Source organism: Furipterus horrens, unplaced genomic scaffold (genome assembly GCF_987537825.1).
Source record: "Furipterus horrens unplaced genomic scaffold, mFurHor1.1.pri manual_scaffold_9, whole genome shotgun sequence".
Taxonomy (NCBI): Eukaryota; Metazoa; Chordata; class Mammalia; order Chiroptera; family Furipteridae; genus Furipterus; species Furipterus horrens.
The window spans coordinates 98,231,212-98,244,098 of NW_028327179.1; the positions used below are offsets into that span (position 1 = coordinate 98,231,212).

A 12,887-nucleotide genomic window follows, 5' to 3' on the forward strand; every position below is an offset into this window, starting at 1 on the left:
GGTAAGCTGCTCTCTGGTTTTATATATAAATAGAATATAGGCCTTTTTCTGTTATAAGTGTACAATACATTCATTTATAAACACACATATAAGAAAAAGTACTTTAAGAATATCTTCAGGATTGGGAAGTGATTTTGTTCCACAGACTAAAACAGCAAAGCTTGTTAATTAAATTGCCTGAAGTCTTACGAAATATTTACAGAGTAGAAACCTATGCTATTAGTCATCTTTTTTGGCTTTTTGTGATGGATTTTGGATACATTCCTAACAACTTTTTTCTGCTTCCCTCAATTATAGCATCACTATGTAATTTCATTTAATTTTTATCTTTTTAATCCTCACCTGAGAACATGCTTATTGCTTTTAGAGAGAGGAGGGAGGGAAAGAGAAAGGGAGAGAAACAGTGATGTAGGAGAGAAACATCGCTCGATTGCCTCTTGTACCCGCCCCAGCAGGGATCCGAGCCCGAAGGCTAGACATGTGCCCGGACTGGGGATCGAACCTGCTGCCTTTCAGTGTAATGTTTTATTTGTTCCTTTTCAAAGTGACACGGTCATCTTTCTTCAGTCATTATTTAAACTCCCTTTTTGGATTTTTAAAAATACATTATACATAGTTCTAGTGATTCTCCTATGTGGATTTGGGGGTTTAATTCTGCTAACTACTGTTTCTGCTTATTTTTCAAGGCAGTCCTTGTTTTCTCCTCCTCTTCCTCCAGTGCCTCCTCTCCCTTCTTCAGCTCCTTAGCCTTCTTACCTGCCTGTCCTTCTTCCTCATCCCCACACTCATCTACCTTCTTGCCTGTGACTTCAAGTTCTTCAGATCTTTATCTGTGGAACTTCTTCCAGGCCAAGGTTGGTGGCGAGTTCTGTAGATAATTTCACTTTGCTCATTTGCTTCTGTAAGTGCAGAATTCCTTTGGCAACACACAGTGACTCTGAAGGTCGTTCGAGGTTGTTGGAGGCCACTAGGTACTATCAGTTCGCTCTGCAAGCGCATGCCTGCCAGCCACTAGCTTTGGGATATGAACCCGTAGGCAGAGATTGGAGACACTTCGCTATATGACAAGGAATGTCGGCAGCCACCAGAAGCTGGGAGAGGAGGAGTTGATTCCTCCCGGACAGAGTGTGGTCCTGCTCACATGTTGATTTCAACCTAATGAAACTGATTGGGGACTTGTGGCCTCCAAAGCTGTGAGAGAACAAATTTCTGTTGCTTTAAGCCACCATGTTTTTGGTAATTTGTTAACAGCAACAGGAAACATAAAAATGTGACTATCATTTAAAAAAAAAAAAAAAGATACAAAAATAGCTCCAGAGCAATGCTCTCCAGTAGAACTTTTATACCAAGAGGTAAGTGTTCTAGACCTGCCGGAATCACTGGGGACTTGTGTGGCTATGGAACACTTGAAATATATGCAAGACTCAGAGGAACTGAACTTTTAATTCATATGATTTTTTTTTTAAATGTTGACTACTGACTACCATACAGGATGATGCACTTCAAAAGAACCAAAACATATGCTTCTTATTTTTCTTGTTATAATCTAAAAAAATTATAACAATTTTTTTTTAATGACCGTCTCTAAATATTTTTCCTTGGTTTGGAAAACAGCAGTTGAATCATTCTGGAGAGTTTGTCTTTACTGTCAAAATTTGATGACAGGTCACTTCCTTAACCAGATCCTTAACTAGGTCATTTTCCTAACCAGGGTCCAGATTATTTTTGATTTGTCTATTTTTGAAGAATGCAAATTACATTTGTCTCTTTTCCAAGAAAAACATGCATGTTTGTGCTAAGAAAAAGATGTGTTAAACATGCTTGTTATCGACAACTTTCCCGAAGTTACAGTGATGTGGATTTACCTGCACTGGAACTCAGACTGGAGTGGGTCCTGAGAAGGTGGTCACTTTTTCTGGACATTAGTAACCCGTTGCCTCGAGGGCTTTGTTTGATTTTTCAGTGAGAAAGGAATCACGGAGCAGAGAAAGGGGAGCGCAGGCCAGACCGATGCATGCTCCCATTCCGTCCTCTCAGGAGTAGCAGGGCTGTGCGCTCTCAAGGTCACCGCAAGGAGAAAGTTTGCTTTGATCACTCTTATGGGAGAGAGAAATGAATTTTCTCATCTTTCTAAAAACCCCTTCGAGGGTGTGTCTGAGATCTGTCTGAAACCTGCAGGTTAGGGAATGGGGTTGGACCCCTTTGACTGCAGTTTGCCAGGACTGGAGAGGGGGAATCTCAGTGTGAGCAGGGCTTGGCCAGAGCGTATTCTCCAGTAAGTCTCCCCGTGCCTGCCGTCCATGACCTGCTCTTGCCTGAATGCCTTGTCATCTGAGAAATTAGGTTCTTCTCAAGGCTGAAATAAGAAGTTCAGTCTATTCCGGGTGGAAAAGTTTAGTTCCAGGCCACTGCTTTGAAGCCATTCGGGCTTCTGCTGTTTTTGTTTCCTGACTTGTCTTGACAATAATACGAATTCCAGTTTCAATGAACTTAAACTCATTTTGGAGTATTCTGCATTTGGTTTTCCCTCACGTTAAGTTGAAATGAGTGCATGCTGTTATTTTTAAAACTTAAAGGTATTCCCGGTGTCTTTGGACTCAGTAAGCCGCCTCCCCAAACATGCATGCTAATCTTCTTCTCTGTACCAAAAGGGCTGCAGGAGGGAGAAGGGAGAAGTCTCAGTCTAATAATTTTAAAAATTCATTTATGGCTGCAATACTCAAACATGTCTTTAGCAAAAGCTAAACGCAGTGTATTGATTAAAGTAATGAATCCTTTTTGACAAATGCTACATTGACTTTAACCGGAGTCTTCATAAGAGGAAGGTGAGCACATTGGCAAACCGGATACTCACAACTCAAGTAAGCTTTCTATAAGGCTTCAATTTGGATGGATAATTAATAAAGCCTAGATACATTGCCCAGTGCAAATTATGGTGGAAAGTAAGTGCCGGGCTAAGGGAGAAACCATCTCAGGAGAAGCCAAAGGCAGACCGAAGGGAGGGGATGGTGTTTTGTCCTTTTCATGCTGTGTTCATGAGAATGTTCTCTTGTGGGAATGACACACTGATTCCCACAGCTCTCACGCACCCTCGGCAGGAGATGTCGCATGTATATGCGAGTGTTTGCTAGGGCTGTCCTAACAAAGGACCACAAACTGTGGGCCTTAAGACAGCAGAGGTGTATTCTCTCACAGTTCTGGGGGGCCGAAGTCAGAGATCAAGGTGTCCTGAGGGTCGGTTCCTATCGGGACTCTGAAAGGGAAGCTGATGCCTGTCCCCAGGCCTTGGGGCTGCCGGCAGTTCTCTGTGTTCAGTGGCATCGTTCCGGGCTCTGCCCCTGCCTGTATCAGGCCTCGTCCCTTTGTGTGTCTGCAGTTCTGCATCCTCATATCGTTTTCTTATAAGGACAGCAGCCTTGGACTGAGGATCCACTATCAACTAGTGTGAGCTCATCGTAAAGTAACTCACCACACCTGCAAAGGCCCTGTTTCCAAGTCAGTGTCCATTCTGAGTTTCTGTTGGGGACACATTATTCAACCTGGTACAACGTATATTCATTACAATTCTCAAGAATTTCTATTTAGATCAATTTAGCCAGGCACAGAAATACATAACCATGGTGGAAGTCAACCTGTGCTTCTCTGCTTAAATCAGATGTTTAATTTTGCATAATACAGTAGGGTCCCAGGTACATATTCATTGTGCTCATCACACACACACACACATATATATGGAGTGAAAGGTTTATGATGTGGCTTGAGAATCAATATATTGTGACACAGATTCATCAATATCGTTAGCGTGTATTCCGTCCTACTACTTGTAAATCATTTTGCTAATTTTAATTCCAAAACGCACATCTGACCATAGCACACCTGTGTCTAAAAGACTGCTGATGCTCCATGGCCAGTAAAATCCACGTGGCAGCTCTGAATCATGCGGCCCTTCCTCTGACCTCTGCAGTCTTACCCCGATCACTTCCGTGGTGCACCCTACGCTCTGCTAATATAAACTACAGCTCTCGCCACATCCATGACCCACTTTGGAACACACATCCATCCACGGTGTCCTCTCCACCTGCCCCATCATTCTTCCCCCAACCGATCTGTCTTAGCGCCAAGGTCCAATTGAGATGCAATTTCGAACAAGAAGGCTTCTCTCAATTTCCAGAATGAACTGCTTTTAAAAATTCTTTACTCTCATTATGTGGTGCGAGTATATCCAGTGGAATATTTATCAAAACATTCCAAAACAGAGCAGGGTTTAAGATGTTGGGGGGAGGGGCTTACACCTTATCCATCATTGGCATTGCGTTAATGAGCAGATTCCCTGTATTCAGTAAGTGTTTGCTGGACCAAGCTAATGTAAGATGTAAATAATGTAGACCTACTTTATTCCCTCGGTGAAAACTGGTGACTGTTTGATGGTGTGTAGATTTTTTCATTGGTTCAACAGGGTCTGATCTCATTACATCATATTGAATGGGGCCTACGGAGTGCTGAAATAATAGCTCAGCTGAATGTACTACTAGATGTTCCAAAAGAATCATATAAAGCAAAAACTCGGTTTTTCTTTTTTTAATTTAAATGAATGAAGACTGCGTGTTATTTCTGTATAAGGTTGTGTTAAACTACAACGTCAGGCGGCAGCTTCCTGGATTACATATATCAGTTATTTATCATCAGAGGACGCACATCACCGTCTTATTAATTACTTTGAAATTTGTGTCCAGATTAATCTGAAAATAAAAATAAATCAATCCGAAAATAGATTTAACAGCAATCAAAGCCAAGTTACACATGGCAAAGAGGTGATTAAAGTTGTGATGCTAATAATTTGTGTATGCAGGACACGCTGTGTTCTTCGGTTTCTGTGCGACAGGTAAAAAATGGGTGTGTGTTGGAACCAGAAACGTCCTTGCTGTGAAGAGGAGTGGATTCCAGCACCTGTCCTACTCGTCGGCTCTGTCCATGTAGTTTGTGTGTCAGACTGGACTTGGAACGTCGCGTTGCAGAGGCTGCCTGCCTCTAGTCCTGGCCCCCGCGGGCGGCAATAACGCACACCCATCCCGCGTTTGGCAGGCTCGTGTTCCTGAGATGGTGAAAAGTAGTTGTGTCATGGTCTTACCTAGTGATGTACAGCGTTCCCTCCCTTATCGCGGGTATTACGTTCCAGATCCCCCGCGAAGTAGGAACCTTACATGTATTCTACACTCTTAAACCTACGGAACTATAACAACATATACAGTACCACAAAATCCCGCGATACAGTGAAAAATCTGCGATAAATAATTAAATATAATATTTTTTAAAATCCCATGATCCATTGAGACCGCGATCAGTGAACCGCGATATAGCGAGGGACTACTGTAAATTTAAATTCATAAGTATTCAAAGATAATAAGTTATTATTATTTTACACAACAGAGAGTCAGCTACTCAGTGCGTCTGGCCGCTGGATGGAGAGTGGAGGGTTGCGTTTGCATTGGAAGGAAGCTTAAGTTATGAAAAACAAAGAATCACATTTTTGTTTTTCATGTCTATGGGGATACATGCTCTCAGCCTTTGACTTCTTTCCTTTTTCAATGTATTATCTTTACATGGAAGATAGTTACTATTGAGTCTATTCAGTGAGAAAACATGGCAAATAGAACTTTCCCCTTCCGCACAGGAAGGGTACGGGAGCCAGTTCATATTTTGAAGATTAATGTAGTATGTCCCTGATTTAGAGTTAGAGTTGCACTGTATTGCTTACTACAAAATCAAATTTAAATGCACTGTCAATAATTTTCAAAGTTAATTTGGCATATAAATCCAGTAATGTGGATTTAAAAGCAAACTAAAATTATTGGTAGAGCGTAACATGTAATTAGCCCGTGTTTGCATTTCTGAATTAGGAAAAACAATGTATTTCTATTGTAGAATGAGAGGATGTGTTTCTTACTGGAAATATCAGTCAAAATTATTTTCATAAAATAAATTTCCAAGGGAAACGGACATATTGAAACAAAGCCTGCGCACGTCATGATAACGTGATTACGGAAAGTGCTTCTGCGTGGAGAAGAAATGCAGTGATGGCCTCGGAAACATATTTTGTAGACACTAATGACCCAGTGTCGGCCCGTAGTTTTTACTGTAAGAGAAGGCAATGTTTAGCAAGAAAAACACCTCAACAGCATTGCACATTCCACATCTTCAGTAGGAAAATGTGAAGAACTGATCACAACACCCTCATTCAGGGACAGCTTGCAAACACACGCAGCTTAAGCTCTCCTTTCGTTTGGGCCAGAAAGTGTATCAGCCCCCGTCAGTGCATTTCCCCAGGGACTGTCTGCTCATGAGGTGTTTTAAATACGGTTCACATGTATGTTAATCCTGTTATGTTAGGTGATTGCAGCATGTTCAAGTCACAGTGACAGCTATGCTGTCCATCAGCATGTCACTTGTAACATCTGTTTAATGTGAGGAAAGAAGTAACATTTGAAACACTGCAAATATATACTGAGATTCTTTTATTAGCTTTTATCCTTGAGTTGTTAGTCTTAATTATGACCTATTTAAATGAGCTTAGCCAGGGAGAAAAGAGCAAACAGTTAAGATGACAGCCATCACCCTCACGAATTAAAGGGGACAATATAATAAAATAATGGTTTAGTTTGATTTTTAAAATGTCAAGCAATCCAAATTCTTGGATAAACATTTAAAAATTAGAAAACAGTCGTTATAACATACTTAATAATTTTATTTCTCTTAGACTATTATCGGATCCACCATGCCTAGACTTGAAAAGAATTACAGCCACTTGATTTTTATCCTCCTATTCTGAATTAAACATACATGTGATATGATGCTCCAAATACTGTCACTTTAGTCTTTGCAGCCATTCCTGCTTGTTTTTGTTACCTGGGAGGAGCTAAGGGAGTTGCCTGATGTCCATTTCACTCCCAGTGACTGGGAAAATGATCTCAGGGAAGAAAGACAAGTGACCAGGACCTACCTGTGTAAACATTCAGGAAACCTTAACCCTGAGGCCCCCGCCCCCCCGAGTAATTATCTTTTGCGAGGGTAAAGGCCTCACCTAGGGACTGTTTTGAGCACGATACCCCTGTTTTAGGCTGTTCATGGCCAACACGCCCAGCGTCTCTGGATTTGTGGTCACAGCCCACATGCCTTTCAAACCACGCTACGAAAGAGAGGCTCTGCCTGTGAGATTAGAAGGGGGCTGGAGAAGGCCCTGTGTTTCCTCCCGTGTCCGCCCGCGGTGCAGACTCGTCCTGCCCTTGCCCCACGCCGCTCAGCGTGGTGGTGGAGCCCCGCTTCTCCCACAGGACCTTCCCCTCAGCGTCCGAGAGCGCCTCATCTTCTGCTTTTGTAACCTCTGCCCATCATCCTCTTCTTCTCCATGCTTTCTTGTTTGGTGTATCCATTATCAATTATAAAAAATAAATATTTTAAAACAAATTATTCTTTATACTTTGGCCACAGTGAATATCAGCATAGATCAAGGTCCCTTGTCCTTGACACTGTTGATGTTTTAGGCCACATATTGTACTGGACGTTGTGGGGGACAGGAGAGGCTGTCCTGTTCATTGTGGGATTTACAGCACCTCCTCCAGGTGTGACAACCAAAACGGACTCCAGATATTAAGAAATGTCACCTGGGAGAAAAAATCTCCCCCTGGGTGAGAGCTGCTGTGTAGATGATACTTGTCACCTGGTCATTGGTCATTATAGCATTAAGATCTGTGGGATAAAGTAGACACATTTATAGTGCCTACCAAGTGCAGGAAGTATAGACTGCATGCTGAGATTCCTTAGACTTCCTGCTGGTAAGGTATTAAAGTATGCATGCATAGATATCTGTTATACTGTACTATCAGCATAAATAGTCCACAGAAAAAGGGCCCCTGACATTCTCATATTTTTTAATCTGTGCTACTTATGGAGAGTCATACAAAATAAGCTCTTTTATTAATAGTTTGATTAATTTCCAATTCATCATTCTTTGACATTAGTTACATCATGTTTTCAGCTAGGATCAATTTGAATATCTATTCTTCTTCGGCTAATTTTAAATTTTCTTTAATGTGAACGTTTTTTTAAGTTTGAGATCAAGATAAGATTGACTGGACGCTCCGCAGGTAATTTAGGCTGAGTATTATTTATATGGTTGTCCCTTTTCACTTTTCATTTGTCAATAGACAGTTGAAAACAATAGAAATATTATAGAATGTACTTTGCTTATGGTCTACAGACTCATATCGTTTTCCCGTACTCCGTTCAGATTTGAAAAACATTGATCTTTAATGTACAGTGATTTTCTCTAAAAGAGAGGAAATATATAAGTAAGTAAAATAAAGTCGTGTCCTGCACCGTCTACGCCTCATTTCTAACGGGCTGTAGTCCTACTAGCCAAGGAAAGGAGGGAGGCCTGGTTTTGCATCTTTACTAACACTTCATGGCCCAGGTAACACCACGTGACACCACAGGACCCTGCGAACCTGTTCAGTCACTGGAGCCGCACCCTTCCCGCTGTGTAAGGGGCTCAGCCCCCTTCCTCCCCAGCCTGGCCCCAGGCCCCGCCCCCGGCCCCGCCCCGGCCCCGCCCCCGCCTCCTGGGCTGTGGCCGGCTGTGGTGCAAGCAAGTGGGCTTCGGGCTTTGAGGATAAACCCACCGTCGCTCAGCAATCAGGCTTGTTCAGGGATGCCCGTGGGGGCACGGCATGTGGAGGGCAGAGCCAGGCTCTGGGTGGAGTTCAAACAGCTTCTTTCATCGGCAGAGCCGTGGGACTGGCTTGGCTGATGTTTTGTTGCTTCAAATGGAACTGATCACATCACAGCATTTGGATAACTCTAGGCAGCCTCGCTTTGGTTCCGATGATCCACTCGCTCTATAAGAATTTTAACCACTGAACTGATTTTGTGTTTTTTTTTTTTTTTGGTATAGGAATGTGATTCATTTTCGAGGGAGAGGGTAGTAAAACTAGGAATGCTCTTGACTTTTATTATTTCCCATAATACACTGGGATCACAATACAAAAATTTCAAAAAATGTTCATGCTTGCTTTCCAATTAAGAAAACTGTGTGTGATTTGGTTAATAAATGGCCATTTGTTTCAACGAATTCTTACGACTTTGAATCAGAAATATATCTGCCAGGAAACAGTGGATCTAGAAGCTAAAAATAACCCACTCCCCACACCCCCCTCCCATCGGCAACCATCAAAATGCTTTCATTATCCATGATTCTGTCTCTGTTTTTTGCCATTGTTCATAGTTTTTATATTCTTTTTCTTAAATAAGTTTCTTTCACATTTCATATAATAATGGTTGATAATGAACCCCTTTAGTTTTTTCTTGTCTGAGAAGCTCTTTATCTACCCTTCAATTCTAAGTGATAGCTTTGCCGGGTAGAGCAATCCTGGCTATAGGTTCCTGTTTTCATGACTTTGAATATTCCTTGCCAGTCCCTTATAGCCTGCAAAGTGTCTTTTGAGAAATCTGCTGACAGTCTACGCTAACTCGCCTGTAGGCAACTAATTTCTTTTCTCTCTTTATCTTTAATCTTTAGCATTTTAATTATGATGTGTCTTGGAGTGGGCCTCTTTGCATCCATCTTGTTTGGGACTCTCTGTGCTTCCTGGACTTGTGTGACTATTACCTTCACCAAATTAGGAACCTTTTGTTCCATTATTTTTTTAAATAGAGTTCCAACTTCATGTCCTTTTCCTTCTTCTTCTGGCACCCCTATGATGTGAATGTTGGATCCCTTGAAGTTGTCCCAGAGGCTGCTTAGACTATCCTCATTATTTTTTCTTCTTGTTGTTCTAATTGGTTGCTTGCTTTTTGCTTTCTTATATTCCAAACCATTGATTTGATTCTTGGCTTCATCCACTCTACTGCTGTTTCCCTGTAAATTGTTCTTTATTTCAATTAGTCTATCCTTCATTTCAAACTGGATCTTTTCTATACTGCTGAGGTCCTCACTGAGTTCCTTGAGCATCCTTATAACCAGTGTTTTGAGCTCTGCATCTGATAGATTGGTCATCTCCATTTTGTGTAGTTCTTTTTCGGGAGTTTTGATTTGTTCTTTCATTTGGGCCATGTATCTTTGTCTCCTCCTTTTGACAGCCTCCCTGTGTTTGTTTATATGTATTAGGTAGAGCTGCTTTGACTCCATGTCTTGGTAGCATGGCCTAATATAGTAGGTGTCCTGTAGGGTCCAGTGGCACAGCCTTCCCTATCACCCAGGCTGGGTACTCAAGGTGCGCCCTTCATGTGGGCTGAGTACACCTTCCTGTTGTAGTTGGGCCTTGACTGTTGTTGGCAGGTCAATGGGAGGTATTTACCCAGGCCAGTCAGCTGCAAGGACCGGCTGTGACCACTGACCACCAACCTCTGTGCTCCATGGAGGATTAGCTGTGTGGCGGTATGTGGTGTTGCCTGACATGGTCTGTAGCTGTCCACTGGGTACACAGACTCTTGGGTTTCCTGGATGATGCAGGCAAGGTTAACCCCCACCTGTGTTTTGTCTGGGGCCACCCTGCATGAGCTATAAAGCAACCTGAGATGGCTGCTACTTGTGCTGGGCTTGGAGATTCCCAGGTGAAGCCAAGCTGTAAGTGTAGGCTGGCTGCTGCTAGTGCCGGGCCTGAAACCACTTAGCAAGATGTGCAGAGGCTGGGGGAATTACGGAGGCCGGCTGTTGCTTGTTTGAGAGAATTTAGGAAGTCGTGGAGCAGGAGCCAAGACCATCCATTCGCATGGAAAAGCAGCCTGGGTGAGGCCATCAGTTGAGTGGGGCAGAGCCTCTGGGGAATCTCCAAGGCAAGACAAGCAGTGTTCGCTGGGTTGATGGAGTGTCAGCTATGGCACCAGCCTTCCGGCTCTGTGGCTTTGTCCGGGAAGGGTTCCATAAAGGGACAGTGGCCTCTGCCTGCCTTTCTGTCTGGGAGAAAGCTGTCCTTTAGCTCTCATTTTGATGCCAGACACTTCAGTTTCTCCCGGTATACCACTGGGGCCTTTCAAGCTGCTACCCCGGTGCTGGAGCTCAGAGGGAGTGAGTCTGAGTAAGTCTGGTGTGGGATCTTTAAGAGGAACTGCTTAGAACTCCAGAAGCTTCTTCCACCGACTCAGTCCCCACTGGGTTTTGCAGCCAGACTGGTGGCCTGGTTTGGGGCTGGGACTCCTTGCTCCCCAGATACCCCTCCTGAATTTTTATCCACCACACGTTGATTTAGGACCAGCCTGGTCCATGTCCGTGCCCCTCCTCCCAGCCTGGATGGCTTTGGTTTCTTTAATTCTGTGCTTGTCAGACTTCCATTCAGCTTGATTTCTGACCGTTCTGAGTGATTGTTGTTCTCTGTTTTAGTTGTAATTTTGGTGTGTTTGTGTGCGGAGGTGAGCCCTGTTTACGTATGCTGCCATCTTGACCAGAAATGTACTGTGTCAACAATTTTAATTTCAAGTGCTCATCCTGATGTCCTTTGGTGAAATTTAGATTTAATTGATCTTGGTGTCATTCTACCATGGGATCTTTTTCAATGTCATGGTGTGTATACTTTGTCCGCTCAGACTGGCCCCGACACTCACTGTCCCTTCTTCTCTTAAACTCAGTACCTTCTTGTTGCTTCTCCAGGACTCTTGGGCAATTGAACCAATCGGAAACCTGTTTCATGGTGTGCCTATAAATCAATACCCCAAAAAAGTAACCAGTAATTTGAATAAACATATAAAATTATCTGAATAAACTTGTTAGTGTTCAGATGCTAATTATACTTCTCAAAAACTATTCTTTATGATATGAAATTAATACCATAAAAGTACCTAAAGTCTGCATTTTAAATGATACATGAAAAGAAGTAGTGTAATATCTCCATACTATTGTGATTTTAATCTCAAAATTTATGTGTGAATGTTGTATAGAATGCTTAGATGAGTTATAATTTGAATAATAAACTGCTTATAATGAAAAAACAATATGAAAAGCATATCTTTAGATCAAAAAGGGTAAAAAATTATATCGTAAGCAAAATGACTCCATTTTTGTACTTTACACTATAAAACATCAATGTTCAATTTAAATAATTTGTGTTTTCATCAGTCTCTAATATTGCCTAGAGCCATGGCTGATTTCATATGTCAACGACATATTCAGAATTAATTTGCAAAACTTTGCTGCACAGTGTCGATTTTGGTTTTGAACACGCTGTGCATGTACAGGGATTATTTATGTTCAACGTATTTTGAAGTGTTACATTATCTTTTATGATGTATGATATGATGAAAGGAGATGGCTCTTTGGGTTTAAGTCTAGAGTAAATGCCATCTTTATTTAATGGGTGATTTGAGGTGGTTGCTTAAGCTTTCCAAATTCCCCTTCTCCCACCTCAGAATGGTGGAATAATACTTAATCGATCTGTCGGGGGGATTAAATGAAATAACAAATGTCAAGTGCTCACCACAGTGGCTGACTCCAGGTAAGCACTCATGAATATTAGCTGTTATTATTGTCGTTGCTCGTGTTTTCTAGTTCTCTTTGGTAGCACAGGACTAGTTAGTAATTGTTCATCCATTTCTCATATCCCTGCTTCTGTGGTGAATTTTATTATTCACCCTTTGTCCTTTACCTCAGAAGGAAATATGCCTTCCAAATTAAGCATCAAAAACGAGGTCTTAGTGCTCGTACAAAATAACTCACCCCTTTCTGCAAGGAGTTACCTTCATAGCAAAAGATAATTTCCAGTACGTAGAAGAGGTTCTCTGAAATGACTGACATCAGAGAAGAGCAGCAAACAGGAGTCATGCAGTCAGAAACCGTTTAGAGGTGGAAGACCCCCTCGGTGTCATCTCACCCAGCCCCTGAGTTTGCAGAGGAGGAACTGAGT

At 42.2% G+C, this 12,887-nt stretch overlaps 1 protein-coding gene across 1 annotated transcript in view; it reads left to right on the forward strand.

The window, feature by feature from the left end:
* The window catches only part of CNTNAP2 (contactin associated protein 2), a 1,071,500-nt gene that overhangs the window by 186,141 nt on the left and 872,472 nt on the right, over positions 1–12,887 (forward strand). The window lies entirely within an intron of this gene.